A 22,665-nucleotide genomic window follows, 5' to 3' on the forward strand; every position below is an offset into this window, starting at 1 on the left:
AGTAATAGATTCCTAATACTTTGAAAAAGGCTCTGCAAAGATAAACATATATAAGCAAGTGGTCTATATATGGAAAAAAAATGGATATCCTGTATTCTGCAATGAGCTATAACTGGAACTAGACACTTTTTGAACTCTCCTAGTACAATGAGCTGCCTAAAGGGTAAGGCAGAGAACTGATAATGTGATCCAGACACACAAAACCTTAAAGTCTGGATGACTAGGGATGTTATGATAAGTACCTTTTACATCTAGTGTTGCCAATAAAATTGAATAGGGAAGAAGAGGTAACAGGTTGTGAAGTAACAACATTTTGAACTTTGGCACTATCATAAACAGCTTTAGGAAAGAATGATCCCCAGTTGGACTCCAAACATTTTCCATGGATAAAAGCCTTTCCCAATCTAAGAAGGAACTGGTTCTATCACTCCCTGTGTTGATGGACAGGGAGAAATAAAATAATACGTTCTGGTGGAAGAGAAATTACCCCTAAAAAAAGTGATTTCATCTGTAACTTTAATGAATGATCTTCAGAACCAATATGTCTGAAACTATTTGTTTCCAAAGATAAAAGTTGAGATTCAAACTTTCTGGATGGAAAATGGACTTCAACGGTGTGAGGGAGGACAAGGTCCCGTCATTCTGACTTGCTGGACCATCTTTGGTTTTGGGGTGCTCTTGATTGTTTTTTGGAACTCCCTAGCCATTTCTTCTTAAATTCTATTTATATGCATTTTGTTGAGACTGTTTTTTTTTTTTTTTTGCCAAAATTATCAACTTATCTCTTTCAACACACTTTTTGATAACCCCTGTATCAGAAGGACCAGTAACTGAATCTCTATCTAAGGAGAATTTAAAATCTTATTTTTCACATCATCAGGGAGGTTCTGAGAATGCAACCAGGCAAACATTCTCAAAACAGTACCAGTGGCCATAGCCCTGGAAGTAGAATCAAGTGAGTCATACACACACTGTAAACAGAGAATTGTAACTTGTACAATGAAGAAAACTAAATTTTATAAAGCGTTTTTTTATAAAAAGACATAGCATTCCTTATACATTTACAACTAGTCAGATTAAACTTTAGCCAATGAGCTTGGCAATTCAAAATTCTGAAAACCAAAGTTTCAGAAGTATACACTTTTTCTCCTTCTTAGCAATAATATTCCCTTCCTTGTCAGAAACAGTTAAGATTGGAATTAACCAAATCTTTAACATCAGTAGAATTAACTAAGACTAAAGCAGCATGGTCAGGTTTTGGAAGAATGTATAAAAACTAAAAAGACTGATGAACTTTATGCATCCTATATGCCTTTTTAGGGTTAGCTGGCTGACTATCAAGAAAGTTGCAGACCATGACATATACAACATCCAGAGCTTATAGAACTGGTGAAGCAGGTAAAGCTTCTAGAAACTCCTTCTCTATCAGCTCAAGGGATTTTATGAGGGACTGAGACCCCTACACTGAAAACACTGGCACATTCTGAAAATGCTCTCAGAAAAGGGGAACCCCACACAGGAAGAATCAGAAACTGAAATCTCCTCTAAGTCTGATTCAGAAAACAGAGGAAAAAAATCCTGTTTCTGCCCCTTCATCTTCCTATCCAGATTCAGAGTTGTATCTTTTCAGGAAAAGAAGTATCCCTCTTTCTTTTATCAGGTACTACATTATAAGAAGTATCAATAACCTGAATTAAACCATGGGTCAGCCTAGTAAACTACTCCTAGCTAATAAAATTTGAGGAGGAGGAGTAGAGGCATGTTTAGTTTCTTTTTGACAGAAAAAATGGGACCCATTTGGCCACAGTGTTTTATAATTGATAATATATTTAGTCTTGTCTGAATTTAGAGTTTGATTTAAATGTATAAGCAGATGTTCATGTTAATGCAATTGTTTATGTTCAAATGTATAGGAGTATTCTTTTTATTGTTAGACTCTGCATTTGATTCTGTCATTAGAAAATGAGGTAAAAGTAATTCTGTATAACACTGTTGTTATGCTTCGACTACTTGCTTGAATTATTGGTTAATTGATTAATTGCATAATTGAATTGAATATATAAGGGTACTAGCCAATGATGTTTATTGTTCCCTGGAAGGCATTACAGCCGAGGTACTAGGAAGCATCAGTAAAGGAGTGGATAGTGTGAACCATGGCTCTGGTGTGTTGTGTTCTTTTTGTTCATGACTAACTAACATATTCTTTAAAACCTCAACAACATAGCACATTTGGGAAGGCAGACTCCGGCGGATCCACCTATCCCACCTCATCTGGCCATGACACTGGGCCCCAGCATGTCTGGGACCCAACCCCACCTGTCCTCATCTGCTTGTCCTGCACCACCTTTGGGTGGAACCGCCTCAGGGGATGGGGCTCGTCCCCCCAGGAGCGGGTGCTGACAGGAGCCTGTCACCTGCAGCCAGGTCCAGAGTTTGGTGCGGAGTGCCATCCAATCAGAGTTAGGTGGGCAGCTCGACAGATTGAGGACCACCTGTTGCACCTCAATGGCCAGGCTGTCACTCCTGTCCAGGCCCCACAGCCACCTTCAGGGCCATGAAGGAGCAGTGGTGACTGGCCATGGGTGGAGTCCTTAGTCCCACTGTATCCATTTGGGGGCTCATGGGCTTTGGATTCCCAACCACATTCCCCGTCAAAGGTGTTTACCCCCCCTCATGTGTCATATACCACCCCTGTCTGCTATCATGTCTGGCTTGTCTGTCTACAAATGCAACCTATCCCACCCAACCTCAATCCCCAAACATACCTACAGCCCTTACCCAACATCCCACTCTCACTTTAAAAAAAATAAGGGGCATCTGTCCTACAAAAAAAAACATTGCCCCATGCATAGGTTCATAGGTGTAGCCTTTATAAGCCTGGCCCATAAAAGTACCGTAGCATCATGCCGCTTGACATTAATTCCCAGTCCCTCTATCAAGTAGAGCCACTGGAGTGATCCTTGGGGTGAACATTTTATTTCCCATCCACTCATCAAGATTTCTCTTGAAGAGAGCCAGTGAGGTGCTCTGCTTGACATGTATGGAAAATCTCTTCCAGAGCATGGGCAGTGTCTGGGTTATGAACATGTCCCTTCAGCATGTTCTGTTGATTGTGGTAATGAGGTTGAGGTCTCTAGAACATGTGGTGTTGAGGGATTAGGATTTCTTTAGATATAGCATTTCTAACAGAGCTGGGTCAGACATGGCTTTGTAACTCAAGCAGAGATCGCCTCTTAGTACACGATATGAGACAGAGAATAGCTGGATTTTTTTTTTAGTCTGTCCATGTAGGACATGAGTTTAAGGCCTAGGATCCTCTTTGTGAGGTATTTTTGTGGCCTTTCCAGCTGTTGCATGTGTCTAGTGAGGTTCATGCCAAATGGGGCATTATACTCAATGATTGGCCTGAGGGAAGAGCAGAGAGAGATGATGACCTCTTTCTTCCTGGATACAAAACCCTTGGTAATGAGATGTGTCACATAGAAGGACTTTATGACCACAGTGGCAATGTGGTGGTCGAAGGAGAGGTTGCTGTCAACCTGTGTTCCCAGATGTCTTATAACGCCTTCAGTGTTCAGTGAGCTCCCATCGATGTGGTAATTAGTGGGAACTGAGTTGTTCCCAAAGGGGATGACAACACGTTTTGGCATTAAGCTTAAAGCCATGGTTTTGACACCAGTCATTGATTTCAGTGAGGCCTTTTTGTAGGACGTCTACATCACATAGGGAGTTAATAATGGCACCCAGCTTGTAGTCATCTGCACCCTTGGTCAGCTAGGTTCCTTCCGTGTTGGCCTGGACTTCTGAGAAGTAGATGCCAAACAGGAGAGGACCCAGGACCAAACCCTGTGGGACTCCACTTGTGACTAGTTGACAGTCTGACTTGGAGTCCTCTACTTTCACACTGTGGGTTCTATCTGTGAGTCAGTTTTCAACCCACCCAGTGAAATAGGGGTTGATGCCTAGTTTGGTGAGTTTATCAGTAAGTCCTGAGTGGGGAATGATATCAAATTCCTTGGCCAGATTAAGGTAGGCTGTATAAACTGGCAAGCACAAAAGACACGCAAGTACGACAAGGTGCACGGACTGTACCAAATGCATACCAAACACAAAAATTGTCCAGCACCTAGGAGGTTGAAGATAATATAAAATTCTTTATTGTGGCAACTCCAAAAGTAATAGCAAACTGGTTTCAGCAATAGTAAAGCTTTCTTTGGTGCTAAAACACACAATGAAAACTTAATTTGTTTAAATACACAAGCACATAATCAGTGTCATCTTCTTATTGGTTCATATCAAAGTTAGATAAGCTCTTTAAGGCCAGGCTTAAACAAAGCATCTAGCCTGAAAATCCAGATAGATTCTCTTTTGTTTAGAATGGTATGCCACCATGTTTTACATATTCTGTTGCCCTGGACTTTATCTATGACAGTAAAATTAAATCTAGCAGTTGTATGGGTCAGGGTATGCTTAACAAATTAATTGGAAATTCTCTTATTTATAATGTTACTGAGGTGTTCACTAATATGAAACCACAATGAGCAGGAGGTTTGTCCCACATAAAAAGCGGAGCAAAAACAGGTTGCTAAATATATCACCCAGTCACTGCTACAGTTACCAATGGTACGAATCTGATATATCTTTGAGGTGTTACTGCTGGTAAATTCTTTGGTCTTTAAAACAAATGCACACACAGAGCAGTGACCACAAGGAATGCTACCCACCAGTTTATCCCCAAATAGTGTAAGCTGCTGTTGTGTATTGGAGGGTGATGAATGTTTATAGTGGGTAAAATGAGAGTTAAGTGTAGGGCCTTTTCAGTATGAAAACAGACAATGAGGTGATAATAATGCAGATACATTTTCATTGGCCAGTAGTATGCCCAAATGGTAATCAATGATTTGGCTAAATGTGTTGAGGTTACATCCAGAGGAAGTGACCAGGCATATAGGTTAAGAAGAATTTCTATCCAAATTGTTAGGGGTATGTTGATACTGCAAAATTTTAGCTCTAGATTGTTTTGAGGCAAAAGAACAGGCCTTATTTATGTTATAAGCATGATAGCCCCTGCTGAGGAATCTATTAGTTAAATCCTGTTGTAAGGAAAATGCATGCTCAGTTGAACAAATGCATTTGATCCTCAAAACCTGGGACTTTGGGATGTTGTGGATGATGTATAGAGGGTGATGACTTGTAGCATGAAGCAGGGTATTGAACTGGGGAAATTTGCGAAAAACTTCTGTTCTCAGCGTGTAATCACTCTCTCGGATGACACTCACATCCAAATAAGTTATTCGATTTTAATCCCAATTCAATGTAAAATGAATCCCCCACTTGTGTTCATTTAAATATTGTACAAACGCCTGTATATAAGTTACATCACCTTTCCACACCATCAAACAATCATCCAAGTACCACCACCAAATGTCCATTTCTCCCAAAAATATGTTGTGACTGGCATCATACATAAGCTGTTCTTCAATGTACCCCATGGACAGGTTGGCATAAATGGGGACAAAAGATGCACCCATGGCAGTACCCCTAACTTGCCAATAGCATCTACCATGGAAATAGAAAACATTTTTCGTTAGAACATGTTCCGTTAAACAGATTAGTAGGGTGTTGAACCCTGGAGTGTATATATATATATATATATATATCTGCTTTGTTCAACCAAAACAGTATTGCTTCTAAACCAGCCCAGTGGGGGATGTTGGTATATAAAGCAGTGATGTCTAATGTGCGCATCATCCAACTAGAATGCAACTGTGTATCGTTGATAATCTGAAGAAATTGTGTGATATCTTTGATTCTTGTGCTAACCATGGATAGTAATGGTTGTAGATATTCAGTCAAAAAGGCTGATAAAGGCTCTGTCAAAGACCCCCTGCCCAATACAATTGGTCTCCCCAGTGGTTAGGTTGGGTGTTTATGTATTTTGGGCAACAAATATAGGTATTGGGATTGTGAATAAGTTGAAACATTACTTTTTGACTGATAATACCTTCCTCCTGAGCCAATTTCAAAAATTGGTCAATCTCATTCTTAAATCTGAACGTGGGATTCAGTGGCATATGCATGTAAAATTGGGCATTAGGTAGTTGTGATTCAGCCTCAGCTAAATATATGGACCAGTTCATGACGACCACCGCCGTCTACTTTGTCCACTGGTAAGATTACCAAATCATGGTTATTACTAAGTTTGGTTAAAGCCTTTTGTTCCTCTTTGGTAAGATTATTTTGGATGTTAGAGTGCATGTTTTTATTGAAATGTAAATCTTTGAGAACACATTCTTTGAATACTGAAACATGTTTATCCATGGGTGGCATAAAGTTGGATTTACAAAAGTGAAAACCAGTAGATCTTTGAGACTGATCACTCCCTAAAAAATAAACAATTTGAGATTAAGAGTTCTACAACATTCATTGACATCATTCACAAAAGCATCTTCATTGACAAAAAAGCCTGGGACAAAATTTAGATCCTTATTGAGTAACTTTATTTCAATATCAGACAAAGCCTGACTAGAAATGTTATGCACATTGTTATTGTCATTTAATGGGGTAGAATCATGTTCAAAAGTTGTTGAATGCTGCCTACTTGTTCGATGTTTTCGACCCCCCCCCCATGTCTCTTCACCCTAAAGGGTCACTCCTAGGCCGTCTTTTGGCTATAGGTGATTCCTGGATGGACGTCAATTCCACATCATTGGCAGACAAAGATTTGTCTCCCGATGTACCTCATGTCCATTCCCCTTGTTCTTCAATATTGGTCGTTTCCTTTTACTAACTTGTTTGTTATAACCTTAATCCTGAAATCTAACATTCTTTTGTATAAGAAAAGGTTTGCCTCTATCATAATCAGAAATGTCACGATTAAACTTCTGTGTCTTCTTCTTTTTCAGTTGCTGTTCTAGATAGATAGATCTTTGGCTAATAATTTTAGATGATTGATGAAAAAGGTTTCACCTTCATAACCTTTTTCCATTTTATTATTTAAGCATACCCTGACCCATACAACTGCTAGATTTAATTTTACTGTCATAGATAAAGTCCAGGGCCACAGAATATGTAAAACAGGGTGGCATACCATTCTAAACAAAGAAGAATATAGCTGGATTGACAGGCTAGGTGCTTTGTTTAAGCCTGGCCTTAATAAGCTTACCTAATTTTGGTATGAACCAATAAGAACATGACTCAGATTAGGTGCTTGTGTATTTAAACAAATTAAGTTTTCATTGTGTGTTTTAGCACTGAAGAAGGCTTTACTATTGCTGAAACTGGATTGCTATTACTTTTGGAGTTGCCACAGTAAATACGTTTATATTATCTTCAACCTTCTAGGTGCTGGACAATTTTTGTGTTTTGTAGGCTGTATGAACTGTCTTTCCCTCATCCACAGCTCTGATTACTGACTCAAATAAGTCAACCAGGTTGACCATGCATGATCTACATTTCACAAAGCCAAATTGCTTGGGGTCTAGAGATTGGAGATTACCTATATCCTTGTTAATTAGGTCCATGATGATGTGCTCTGTAGCCTTATATATCAGACTCATCAGGCTAATGGGGCAATAATTCCCAGTGTCTGTATTCGCTCCCCTTTATGGAGAATGATGATTGTAGCAGTCCACCATTCTGTAGGGACAAAGCCTGAGGTGAGGCTGTAATTGAACAGGGCACACAGATGTGGTGCCAGTTCACTTTGTAGTTCATGTAGAACACATCCAGGGATACTGTCAGGTCCCATGGAAGCTGTGTCCTTGGCCATGGACAATGCAGCCTTAACCTGTGCTGCAGTAATGCTGGGTGTCTGGCATTCCTCCAATATTGTGATTGGTCATTTGGGGGGAGGGGTAAAGTTTGCACTGAATCTGTCAGCCAGTATGTTGGCAATATCTGTTGTCTCAGTATAGGTGGCACCATTGTGCAGTAACTCACTGCAAACCTTTGTATTCCCATGGAGATTCTTGATATAACTATAGAAGGATCTGTGGTTATTTTTAGTGTCTGCCAAAATTCTGCCTTCATAGCTGGCTTTAGAGGATGTTCTTCATCTCACATTGCTGCAGTCCTTACACTTGGGTAGTCCGCTGTCCTCGGTCGGCCCGAATATCAAAGTATAAGGCTGACGTCGGTCAAGGCGCATTTGACTGACATCAGGACGTCAGGGTACAAATGCGCATGACCGACATCATATCCTCAGTCTTTTTTGCCGCATGGTCCGATGCAGAAGCAGCGTTGCAAGTGCCGTTCGGCGTTCTGAAATTTTTCGAATTCGGAGTTTCAGACCGGGTCAAAGTTGGCTAAGTACCCCGTTGGGGAATATTTTAGTTTTTTCTTGCCTCAGTGGTTTACCGGATGTCAGAAAAGTGAATAACTGTATTTCTTGTGGGAAACAGATACCGCATAGAGATTATCATACTTTGTGTATTCCTTGTTTAGGGCCTGAGCACGACGTTGTTGGGTGTCGCTCTTGTGCTAGATTCAATAAACGCACTATAAAGAGAAGGTTAGATTGTGCCAGGTTAGTCTTGAAGCGGTGCAATTATAAAATGCCGCCGGATGCTCCGGCGCTTCTTCAAGAAGCGCAAGGACAAAGCAGCTAAGCCTAGGTTAGAAGAACCGTCTGCACGGACGCCGGTTCTTTAGAGGTGTCGGTGGAGCCGGTGGTTCCACCGGAGGTTTCTTTGGAGTCCCATGGAGAGACTTTGTTATTGCAGGATGTGGCCTCTCAGGAGGCAGGTCAGGCTGAAGGGGCTTCTCAGGTTACTGTACTCCCCTCCCTTCCTAGGGTGGTTAGGCCCTCTCCTTCTGTTTCCAAGGCTTCTCCCAGAGGCAGGCCAGGTTTAGCTTCAGTTGGTGTCACCCCTAGTTCTTCAGGAACTGTGCCCAAGAAGCATATGCTTAAAATGGCAGAAGATTTGATTACTTTGATTAGAGGTTCTTTGCCCGTCCTGATAAGAGACCTAGGGTGGAACCTGAGCTAGGGAGTTTTGAGCAGGCTTCGGATGTTTCAGAGTCTTCGGCTGAAGACTTGCAGGAGTATTCTCCTTATTCTGATTCTGATGTGGATGATTCTACTCCTTCTGCTTCTCCTCCTGAGGATTTTTCTTTTCAGAGACTCTTCATTCCATGAGGGAGCATTTTAAGTGGGAAGGTCAGGACTTCTCTGATTCCAGGAAAAGGCTTAGGAATTTTTGTTTTACCCCAGCATAGGCCTTTGGCTATACCTCCTGTTCTGGATGTGGTGGAAGATGTTTTTGCAGAGGCTTCTCTTAATCCTGATTCTTTGCCTCCTGCTCCTGTTAAACCGGATAGGTATTACAGGGTGCCTGAAGCTCATAAGTATCTTTTTAAGAGTCCTAGGGCAGACCCAGAAACTGTTAGTCAGGGGCCTAAAGGTGTTAAGGCTTCTGTTGTCAAGAATCCGGTTCCTCCAGATAAAGAGGCCAGGGCTTTGGATAGATGGGGAAAGAAAGTTTATACTTCTTCCACCCTAGCTATGAGGGCTTTGAATTGCCAGTTTCACATGTTGAAATACCAAAACTATCTCCTTTCACAATTGAAGTGTAAGGTAGATGCTCTGGTGGAAGGTATTGAGTGTAAAGAGTTACAAGATTTAGTACATGTTTCTGAACAGGTGGGTAAGCATTCTTTGCAATGTGGTTTTGATGCTGTACAGGCCTCGTCTAGGGTGGCTGCCACTGGGTCAGTTCTTCGCAGGCACGCCTGGCTGAGGGATCAGAATTTATCTGACCATGTTAAGACAAGGATTTTAGATGCTCCTTTACAATCTGATGTGTTGTTTGGTTCTCCTGTTGAGGCAGTCTTAAAGAAAATGGAAGACAAGGCTAAGTCTATGCAGACTGTTAAAGATTTTTTGCAGGTTCAGCCTCCAAAGTTTAGTAGAAATTGGCCTACCAAGGGGTGGACGTATCCTTCTTATGATTCCCAGTCTAGGGGTAGGTCTAGACGTGGTAGGGGCAGAGCTCAGGGCTCTTTCAGGCCTAGAACAGGGAGTTCACCTGCACAGTCTTCGGGTGAGGGCAGGGGCCAGTCCTTTCGTAAACAGACCCAATGACCTACCTTTTCAGCTGCCAGAGCCTTCTGCCTGGCAGCACCTTTGGGAGGAAGGTTGGCACTTTTCAAGGAAAATTGGAGTTTAATTACCCAAGACAGATGGGTATTGGATATCATACACCACGGTTACAGGTTTTATTTCCATACCTTGCCTCCTTTCAAAGGCATGCCAGACGTTCCTCCTCAGCAAAGAATAGAGGCTCACAAACAAATTTCTCTGTTACTTCAAATAGGGGCTATACAGCCGGTCCCTATGCAAGAAGTGGGCCTAGGATTTTATTCTCGCCTGTTCCTAGTGCCAAAGAAAGGGAACACGTGGAGACCAATTTTGGATTTCTCTACCCTCAACACTTATCTGGACATTCCCAAGTTCAAAATGTTGACGTTACAACAGCTTTTACCTCTGCTGGGCAAAGATCATTGGATGGTAACTTTGGATCTCAAGGAGGCTTACCTTCATGTTCCTATCAGACTGAGTTGCAGGAAGTATCTGCGTTTTCGGGCTGGGACTTCTCATTATCAGTTCTCTGCATTGCCCTTTGGCTTATCTACTGCGCCCAGAGTGTTCACGAAAGTTCTGGCTCCAGTGATAGCTTTCCTCAGGCTAAAAGGAATACAGATCTATCCTTATTTGGACGATTGCCTGATTCTGGCTCAAGGAAGGGACGAGCTTCTTCATCATTTGGAATATGTGATAGCAGTGCTAAGATGCCTGGGGTATTCTGTGAACGAAAAGTCCAGTCTAGTACCCTCTCAGGACATGTGCTTTCTGGGTGTAAGACTGAATACAGCATCCCAGATGGCCTTTTTGACCCCGGACAAACAAAAGAATCTTTCCCTTTACTTTCATCAATTGTCTCATCAGTCCAGGCTGACTGCAAGGACAGTCCTTCAAGCCTTGGGGTTCATGGCATCTTGTATTCTGGTGCTTCCCAATGCCAAACTGCATATGAGGAAGTTACAATGGTATCTCAAAAATGTATGGACACAGCACTGCCAGGATCTGGACACTGTCATTCAAATAATACCTTGCATTCAGAAGGAATTGTTGTGGTGGGCTCAGGAATGTCACCTAAACAAGGGACTCTCTGTGACCCGGCCAGAGGCGAGTCAGATTCTAACGACAGATGCCTCAGACAAAGCTTGGGGAGCTCATCTGAATGGAAAGTGGATAACAAGACAAGTGGCCTGTCAGACTACAATATCTACATATCAACTTGAAGGAGATGTTAGCAGTCCAGTTTGCATTAATAGCTTTCAAGGATTTACTTCTTCCAGGGCAGGTGTTGATTCTAACAGACAACACAACTGTCATGTGGTACATCAACAAGCAAGGGGGAACACATTCTTATCCTCTATGCAGGCAAGCAATGATTTTGTGGGAGACTGCTCTCAGTTTACAGCTAAATCTTCAGGCAAGGTTTCTGCCGGGAGCACAGAACTCCTTAGCAGATGTGTTGAGCAGACGAATTATGGATCCCCACTAGTGGAAATTGGATCCTCATGTATTTCAGAAATTGACAGTGTCATGGGGAACTCCAGACATAGATCTGTTCGCTTCTCCACTAAACCACCAGCTGCCAAAGTTTTGCACGAAAAGGTTTCACCCCACAGCTTGGAAAGTGGATGCTCTTTCTTTCAATTGGAGCAATCTTCATGTGTATGCCTTTCCACCTCTGCCTCTCCTCCCAAAGGTACTACTAAAGGCCAGACAGGACAAGCCAAGGATGATTTTGATAGCTCCAGATTGGCCTCGACAGCATTGGTACCCATTACTGAGAAGCCTGGTACGGGAGCCTCCATGGCCTTTGCCTTCGATTCCACACCTGTTGTCTCAGGAGGACAGTCATTTGATCAATGTCAAGCTTCACTCTCTTCACCTAACAGCCTGGCATATTCTGTTTTGAACCATAGTGAGTCTCAACTTCCACAGCAAGTTTTGAATGTTATTTTGGAAGCTAGCAGGCCTAGTACAAGGAAAGTGTACGCAGATAAATGGAAGAGATTTTTATTTTGGAGTGCAGCAAAGGATTTTGATGTTTCTGAGCCTAATTTAAGTGTGGCTCTTCAATATCTTACTGAGTTACTGGACAAAGGGTTGTCCTTCTCTTCTATTAAGGTTCATGCTGCAGCAATTTCGGCTCACTATGATTGTGACCCACCATTGTTTTCTCATCCTTTGTTCAAGCAATTTCTTAGAGGGGCAAAGAATATAAGACCCCCACGTACAGCTCCTACTCCTGCTTGGGATCTCAATTTTGTGTTGGAGAAACTCACTCTACAACCTTTTGAGCCTGCAGCTACGGCCGAGTTGAAATATTTATCAGGGAAGACTGCTTTTTTGTTGGCCATTACCTCTGCGAGAAGGGTTTCTGAATTACAGGCCCTTATGGCAGTTGAGCCTTTCTTAATTTTCCATAAGGATAGGGTATCTTTACGTACTAATCCTTCCTTTATGCCTAAGGTGGTTTCTAGTGTGGCTTTAAACCAAACTATTCATTTGCCTACTTTTTATGCAAATCCCCAAAATAAAGGGGAAAAGATTTTGCACACTTTAGATGTACACAGGCAGTTGCGATATTATTTGGACAGAACTAAAGGGTTCAGGCAGTCTCAGCAGTTATTTGTTTCTTTTGCTTTGAGTTCTCAGGGCAAGCCTGTGTCAAAACAAACTATTTCTAAGTGGATTGGGTTTTGCATTGCTTTCTGTTATTCCCATCATGGCAAGGAGATTCCAGCTGGGATTAGGCCTCATTCCACTAGGGCTACTGCCACTTGACAGCTTTTTGAGGGGGGTGGCAACTAAGGATATTTTGGAGGCAGCTACTTGGAGTTCAGTGCATACTTTCTCTAGGCATTATCACCTTCCACTTTATTCTAAATCTAGGGCTGGGTTTGCCACTGCTATTTTGCAGGGCATTTTGGCAGCTCCTGCTTCCTTATAGTTTTGCCATCCTCCCTTACCTCTGCTTTGGGATTCTACCCAAGTGTAAGGACTGCAGCAATGTGAGATGAAGAACATAGTACAGTTTTGTACCTACCATAAATGTAGATGTTCGAAGATCCACATTGCTGCAGTCCAATTTACCCTCCCTCCTTCCCCTCTGTAGTTAGAGGCGGTTGTGTGGGTTGAGTTGTCAATATGGTGTATATTGTATATATTGTACATATTTTTAGTGCAAGGGTGGTTGGTTGGTTGTTTGCTGTCTTTTGGTTTTGACCTTTCTTTTTAGGGTCTTCTGTCATCTGGGGCAAGAAAAGACTGAGGATATGACGTCGGTCATGCGCATTTGTACCCTGACGTCCTGATGTCAGTCAAATGCGCCTTGACCGACGTCAGCCTTATACTTTGATATTCGGGCTGACCGAGTACAGCGGACTACCCAAGTGTAAGGACTGCAGCAATGTGGATCTTCGAACATCTACATTTATGGTAGGTACAAAACTGTACTTTTTGATGAGGGATCTCAACTTTTTGTTGAGGCTAATGAGGGAGTTTTTCCAGTCTTGGGAGTTCAACTTTTTCTGAAACAGTTTCTTCCTTCTCTTGTAGAGTTGATTAAAGGCAGGGGACCACCAGATTGGCTTCCTTTTTTTGGAGGAGAGCATCTTGGTTCTGTTGGGTATGGCTAGTTCCATGCATTTATGTACGTGTTCGTACAGCGCATTGGTGTATGATTCAGCAGTCATGCATCTATTTTCCATTGACATGGGTGCCGTGGAGTTAGTCACCTCTGTTTTTAGGAGCCCAAAGTCAACTTTGGAAAAGTTTTTCATGGTGGTTACCTTTGTGCAGGGGGGGGGGGTGAGATGTGGATTTCCATGGTGATTAGTTTGTGGTCGGATCTGACCAGGGAGGAATTTACTATTGGTGTATAGCAACGGTTGCCCATGTTAGTAATAACCAGGTCCAGGATTTTGCTTCCTCTAATGGGGGTAAGAATGAGCTGGTCCAGGGCATTGGAACTGATGAATTCCAGGAAGCGTAGGTCAAGTGTATTGGTACATGAGAAGTTTTCCCAGTTGATGGAGGGGTAGTTGAAGTCACCTAGTATAACAGTTGGGTTGGACCCTAATAGTTTCCAGGGTGCTTAGGAACATCGAGTGAGAGTCATGGGACATGGTTGGGGACTTATAGCAGGCTACGACCTGAATTGCCATCTTACTCAATGTTAGTTGTACCTGAAGTATCTCAGATGTGTTATGCTAGGCTACTATTCTGGAGGTGTGTGTATCCTTTATGAATATGGAGATACCACCATCTTTGGAGCTTCAGTCAATGTTCTGGGGCCAAAAGGTGTGGAATGTGTTATAGCCTGGTAGCTCAGCGGTGCTTACTCCTGCTTTAAACCAGGTCTCTGTTACAGCACAAATGTCAATGTTCTCCATTTTCAGGAGTGCTTTTAGCAAGTGCATCTTGAGATTTAGACTTCTAGCATTGAGCAGCATGACCCGCAGATTGCATTTATTTATAGCTGTTATGGTGGTAATTTGGTCTTTGTAACATCACCTAAAAAAGGCACTATAGAGGTGGCAAGAGCCTTAGACAGTATCCAGAATCCCAGGGGTGACAGATGAATGCCATCTACAGCAAAGCATCGGGGTCTGTCAATCATGTCATCCCAAGCAGACAGATACTGGATCCCCTTAGAATGACACCAGAAACTTAGCCAGTTGTTGAAGTCAATGATTTTCTGCATGTACTGTGGTTTCATTCTAGGCAGTGGTAGAATGCTGCTCAGGGCTAGGGTCATACCTGCCTGGGCCACATAATCCAAGAGCTCCTCCATGTCACTTTTCATGTAGTCCAGGGAGGTGCATCTCAGGACATTCACACCCACATGGACAGTGACAGAGTCATACTTGTACTTGTTGTGGAGTGACCTGAGTGCATGTGTTATGTGTCAGATTCTGGCACCTGATAGACAGCTGACTGTTACCTTCTCCTTATTCAACCTAGTGAGTGGGACATCAGTGTGCCTCACTGTCAAGTCGCCTTTGATTAGTGTATTGTGCAAGCTGTTTTGCCTTAGGGGCTTAGGTTGAGGAGCACACTGTGTAGGTGAGCTATTTGTCTTGTGGTTTGTGCTAACCTGTGTTGGTTGAGTGTGTTTCTGCCTTGGAGGCCTCTCCTGTTTGGGTAGAGTTCTATTGAGATCCACCATGAAGGTGGGTGTGTGGTTTGTGTTTTTTTGTGAGAGCTGTGATGGTAGGTGCTCTGGAGGGCTATGTGTTGCATGTGGTTTGGTGCAGATGTTGACCTTCTTTTCTTGACCAGCTATTCTGGTCTTGGCAAGAGAGTGGATGGCTTCCAATTTGGATATATAAGTGCATCTCTTACAAGTCTGAGTGTTGGGAGGTAAGAGGAGAGGGATGTCTGTGAGGCAGTTGCTACACTGCCTCAGAATGCCCAAGTTCACCATGTTAATAGGAGAAAGCACAGAAAACTGACCTTTAGACATGCCAGTAGGGATGGTCATTATTACTAAGTACTGGAGCTGTTTCCTTATATATTCCTTTTACAGGAAAAATGTCACTCAAGGTGGCTGAGTCTGTACAGAGCACCTCCAAACACTTAAGGGGAAACTAATACATAGACCCTGAAAATTTATGGATGAAGTATTTAGGCAGATATTCTGAAGTTAGAAAGAAATCAAGCAGTACTTACTGAAAAATAAAGAATTAGCTTGTCAAGAATGATGAAAAGAGGGGAGTCTCATGAATGGCTACTGCATGGCTACTACTAATGCTGGTCTCGGCACAGATTCACTCTGTCGGGATACAATACTCCTTTGCTTCTTCTCTCACCAGAAGCAAAATATTAGCACCAATCCCAAGAAGAGAAGCAGGCCTGTTTGGTGATTCTTAATCTTGTCCCAGATGATGCAAGAGTCTGCAAGCTCGTAGCCTTTTTCTGGTCGATGCCTTGAATAACAACCAGACCAATCAGGTACATTAAGCACAGACACTCACTCTCCAACTAGAAATAGTCTGGAATCAATGCACTCTGCTCCTAGTCTCACCAGGATCAGACTATAAGCACAGACTCCAAGCTGTCACCTATAAAGCAGTTATTACATTTTCTGGTGATCAACAGTCTCCAGGAAATAATGTAACTGCACTCCTTCTGTCACCAGGAGAAAACAGAAGCACTAATCCCCAAGATGACTACTGAGAGGCAGAAGTGTGGGCTCTCCAATAACTGGTGGCCTTGCAATAGCTGTTTAAAGGTAAGATAAAAAAAATGTTTATCCTAAACACTGCAGTGTGCTCTAGAGGAGTTAGATGTGAAAATAGGTAACTTAAGTTTTACCTGGATAAAAAGTTAAGTTTTAGTGGAGAGTCACTATTTTTAAAACAGCAAGATAGATTGAAAGGGGGTGGTAACTTTTGTATTCTGGTGATATGGAATACAGTAGGATGGCCAATAATTTTAAATAATTGAAGGTGTAGTGATTTCACAAAATGATAATTTTGTGCTTACTCACAATAGGCAGTAAAAGCAGAGAAGAAATGAGATATATAGTCAAATTAAAATAAGGGGCAGGCAACTAAAGACAGTGGTGTTTAAGAAAACAACAGTAACTGGGTGGGAGGGTGGTAAACATTTCTGCCTGACTCACAAGAGACAGAACTGTGGTCTCTTTTCAAGTTTTAATATGCAGTTAAAAGCATAATACAAGTAAAACACAATGTAAAGAAAACAAATCACAGTATACAGAATAGAAAAAGAAAATAAAGTAATACAAAATGCAGCAAATAAAAAGCAAACTAACCTTTCCCTCACAGCAAACTGTAGCAGAGTCTAGGAGAGCTCTACATTTGCCCCCATGTACAGTGTAACTAATCAATCAACCCACTGATTACTCTGCATATGTCTGTTGCCAACACCCCTCTCTGTGGGGTGTGAGGCTGTAAATTCCAAATTCTATACATGTAATACGGAGCTGTTACTGATTAAGAAATGTAGAGCTATGATATCTCAGAAAACGCCAAACAAACAAATGAAAACAGCAGTAAAAAGGCAAAATAATAAAAAAGTAATGGCTAAAGACAAGAAATGACTTTATTATATAAAAATCCAACTTGTAAGGGCTTTCATTCACTTCATGGAACTTCCTCAGGGTCTGAAGAAGTTCCATGAAGGGAATGAAAGTGCTTACCATTTTTATTAAATGTAGAGCTATGGTCCTTTCTTACATCCGTCCTGCACATCCCTAGCTGCTTTTCATAATGTTTTACCCTCTGCTTGCCCCCATTTCACCACTTTCCTATCAACCTTTGTTCTTTTCTAAAAAAGAAAATTAGCATGGGTGTAAGCGGGAGTAAGTGGTTCTAAGTGAAGCTAAGATGGTTTATTTAACTGTCTCTTAGCAAAGCTTAGCACCATGCAAAACCACGCAAACCTGCTTACAACTGCTTACAAGTGCCTTAATCACTCTGTCTTCAGCAGCCCTTGTTCTGCCCAGCAACAAAAAAATCAGCGCTGCCAAGTCTCAAGCCCAGGACCCTGTGCACTGCAATCACAACAATGTACCACCACACCATCTGAGCTATGGGAAATTGCAATGCCTTTACAAACATATCATTCATTCTGGTCATTTAAAATTAATGAAAAAAGTAATCACCTCCTAGTCTAGCACCCAGGTCTTTGTGCACAACAATTACAGCAGCATACCACTACACCATCCGAACTATAGGAACTTATGCTGTTGCAAACAGAATACATGCATATGGTCGAAGACACAATCTCCGAACGTTGCATTCTCCGAACCTAAACGTCGAAACTCACAAGGGCGAATGGTCGAAATGTTGAGCATAACACTGAATTCAACATTTCTGGTCACTCAACCACAACAAGTGCTACCATGGGTCGAGAAGGGGGATATTTGTCTGGCTGGCATTCGGTGTTCATAGATTTAGAGTCTGAAAATTTTACATTTTGCAAACTGGGGTAACTGCCTTCGACATTTAGAACATAACTTTAATGTATTCGCTATTATAAGAAGGTATATCCAGTAGAAATGCATTGATATATATATCTTTAGTAAAAACTATTGGCATAATGTGGGGGCTACGCCCCCCACACACCCCCTTATTTAATATTCTCAATCCAGTGTTGCACTGCAGTGGGGCAGGGGCTATATTCCATTTTCGACCAAATTGACTTCAATCAAGTGAGCTTTCAGTCAAGTGAGCTTTCAGTGAAGTGAAATGCCTAGAATAATTTTCAACTAAGTGTAATTCAACCAAATGTATGGAATTTATGCATATATATATATATATATATATATATATATATATATGTATGTATGTATATATATATATATATATATATATATATATATATATATATATATATATATATATATATATATATATACATATACATACAGATAACCAACCTCTTTGCAACACATCTTCAAAAAGCCTGACAAACTGAGGGGCTAAAGGGCAAACAATGGTGATGTCTGTGACATATTGGTGTCATTCTTGTAGAAGTCTGCTAGAGTGGCATGGTTTGGTTTAACATAAATTGCCAGATAGAGTCCAGGTCTGAAACACAAATTCATGTCATTATTTACTGATGTCAATGCTCGCATCATCCCAGTTATTTCTCAGAAACCCACAAATGTTGTGACCAACAGACAAAACATGTGCGCCACACATCAGGACAGTGTCTAGACATCTGGGCAGTGGAGAAGTATGACCACAGTCATGTAACAGAATGGAAAAAACCATGACAGCTGCCAACCATATCACCCAGCACCTTCTGAGCCACAGTAAGACCAACATGACACTAACCCAAATCAGCTCTGGGCAATTACCCATGTATATCTAAATATATCGGGCACTACAGGCATGGAACTGTGAGGAAAAGCAGATAATGGTGCATAAATGTCCACCCACAACCATTTGCACCACAGTCACAGCAACATACCAGTACCCCAAATGAACTCTAAAGTAGAATGACTGTTTGAACAAACATATCCTGATTCCCAGTCACACAATACACTGACAGATACTGGCCCCACTCACAGTGTACTGGGAATCCTGAGGTGTTAAAGAACCTATCTCAGTCTGCCCTTTCAAACATACACACCTGATAGACCACCAGCAGCCATAGCAGCATGCACAGAAAGATAGAAAAAGGATCTGTGACACTCACATCTGCTACTCTCCCTACCCAGCCAAACATCTACACACAGCACTGCTACTCACTCTTAGCAGTCGCTTCACAATATCCAAACATACATAACTCTCATATGTACAGATTTCCACAGAATGCCCAGGGTGTGAGACCATATCCATAGCCACTGCTGCATGCCACTCACAGGAGTCTGCTAAGTCAATGGGATGATACCTTGAGTGCAGTCAATAAATAATGATATCACATACCTCTGACCCTCTTACTGCAAGACATCTGGACAAAGCATGACATACATGGGGGACAGGGGTCTGGAAAGAGGAACATATCTCACATAATGGTGTTACAAACTGAACCATTTGGCAGTGTCACAGCTTTGTTGTAACATAACATCCCTGAAGGATATGATGCCTGATATAGGTCCTTTAACACCAGTGGATGTCAACAGTTATTGACTACAATCCTCACATTATCCTGCTGCTTCCACAAAAAGAGGCGTTGTCTGAGGAACAGAGCAGACATAACAGGTGTGCCCCTGGGCATTCTGTGGACATCAAGACAGTTGAGAGGTATGTCAGAGACATATCATTCTCAGATGTCAAGTCACACAGAAAATGCATATCCTGATGAACCTTGTTAAACTAGCAACACTCTATGTGTATAACAGCACTACTGACTTACAATCTATACCCAGTCCTGGAGATTTGTTCTCCATGTTGCTGGGCTGTCTCCACATGTCCTCTCCTGACAGGTATTCCAACCTACTGTCTGTAAAGCTGTATCCCCCACACTTCCTTAATATCCTCCACACAGGCAAGGGAAAGGGGCAAGGCCCACATGAAAGCTTTCATTATAGCACGGTGTTGCTATGGCATTGGCAAATGGAAAGACAACACAGCTGCTCTGGATTCAAGTAGCAAGTGGGAGACACCGACCAGTGCACAGCCATCACCTGCTCATGAGCAGTACCTACAAAGGGCAAGCTGCTGCCTTTGCAATACTGTTCTCAACCCATCTACACAAAGATAGACTGTGACTACACAAACCTAACCAATTGCATTGTTGTGAGGTAACTTCTGAGCACTATAACAGGTATGTCAGTCATGTAAGCATGTACTGGAATACAGAATTGGGGATGCAATGATATCAAACAGGACATAAAACACTAGGCCAGAACAAGAGCTGATGGACTCACATGCTGCTGCCAGCACCTTTGGCCATTTCTGCTTGCCCTGCCTGCATTGACATGGAGCACATCTCTGGCCTCTGACTCACCCCAGCAAAGGTCACCTCATGTATGACTAGTAATAGAGTCTCTGTTGTCCAATACTGAGTGTATCACTGGTAGGCCAGCTACCTGGGATGTTATAATTAGTCATATGTCACCTGTGAATGTGACTCTGATACATATGCTTGTCTTACAAATGTAATAGATGTACATAGGGTACGTGCATACTACATGACAGGTGCAGATGTGTGTGTTGAACTGTATGTGATACACAGACCCCCATACCTGACAACCGTCCAGAGTGTTGCAGACTGACCACATGTCTGAATCATATTTGTAGTCAATGCCTCAGACAGTTGTGTATTGTCCAGAGCATCACTGGCACCCCATTAAAGAATACAGTCATAACAAATTAGCATACATTTCATTGTCAGATGTCATATCCTGTAGATTACACCTGTGAATGTGACACCGTCTTTGCTGGCAAATAAGTGTGCTTCAGGTAGATTCATAAAGTGACACTATTTACTGACCTTTGCCCACTACTAATGTGTGCCTTTGTGCAGATGTCTTGCTCTTACAGGAGCTAGGTGTCTTACCATGACACCCATGTCAATGCAAGTGTACCTTGTCCTGTAGGATGCTGACATTTATGAAATCACTGATACATGCTGTCTAGCTGTGGAGAACATACCAACCTTTCCAGGTCACTCATTCCATCATACATTTAGACCCCAAATAGAGGCCTCCAAAGCCACAGGATGTGGAGTGTTGAACATTAGCATATGCATACACACCTCCAGGCTGGCAAAACAGTATGCCGCACAGGTGACATCCCGTGTGCAGTTAACAGTTAACAAAATGCCAACTCAAATCATAGCTAGCTATAGGCCTCCAAACATGACTATGGACACCCATCACACCTATTGAGACCTGCTGGAATCTGTCAGATTCAATAGTCTACCCAACCATAGTGTGCCTGACTTATGCCACCTGAACATGAACACACATAGATTCCTCAGCTTTGTCAATGGCAATGCAGTGGATCAGCAGGTCAGCACCCCTACGGCTGGCAGGAATCTCATGTACCTGGTCCTAACCAGCATGATTAGCCACTGAAGCACTAACATCTGCCCACATAGCCATCACTGCTCAGGTCACCATCTCTCCTGCCCCCCCTTTACAGTGTCAAATGGAATGAACTGTACACAAATGACTAGATCATCTCCGAGCAGGTAAAAGTAGCTGTACAACCAAAGTCCCATTTATTGGAGCTAGCAGCAGTGTCCAGGCCCACAGCTCAATACTATGTTGTCACCCATATAGCTGTATGGATTCAGCAGTACCTGACAGGGTAGCATCATCTCCCTCAAGGTAGGGTAAATGTCTGTGGTGGACAGCAGCAATACACAAATACCATAATAGGTAGAAACAAGTGCTGGACAGGCCAAGAAGAAACAGGTGTCTCATTGGAAGTAATGTCACCTTGGCCTGTACAAGCAAATAAGGGCACAGGTGATGCACCCTAAGGCTGTCTTTGAGTGCAAATTGGACATCCACCAAGGCAGATCACTAGACCTTCCATGCATGCATTTGCAATTCCAGAGGCAACACACACAAATCTGGTCTGTAGTAGTGGTCAGTAACACCACATGCACATATGGCAGAGATATAGGCAACATGCTACAGACAGGTGAAGTGTAAATACCAGCCCTGTCCCCCCAGTGGTACACATGTGGAGGTGCAACACCTGCCCCCCTCCCCTCATCATCAGGAAGCAGGTCTGTAATACTCTCTCAAAGGCAACACACAGAGGTCTCTATAGTTATACCATCACTGGCTGCATCCCACATGAACACAGGCATGGGCTCTCAGAAACATTCTGCACAGAGAATAGCCACTGTCATCCCTATACAAAAAGTTGGACCAATCCACCAATCCAGCCAATATGATGTACATCAGCCTAACTAGCCTGCTCTGCAAGGGTATAGGAGACAATATCAAGGATATTATGAATAGGGACATCTGCAAAATCTAAAAGCATGGGCCCACCATGGTATTGTCAAAGGGAGATCAGGCTTGTGAAACCTGATTGACCTCTCTGCAGTGGTCAACAAACACAGAGACGAGTGTAAGATGGTGAACAATGCCTATCTTCACCTAGCCCTATCCTCTCACACTATTCCCCAGGTGGACATGATACATC

The sequence above is a fragment of the Protopterus annectens genome, chromosome 7.part0, assembly GCF_019279795.1.
Source record: "Protopterus annectens isolate FY-2018-M chromosome 7.part0, PAN1.0, whole genome shotgun sequence".
NCBI lineage: Eukaryota > Metazoa > Chordata > Ceratodontiformes > Protopteridae > Protopterus > Protopterus annectens.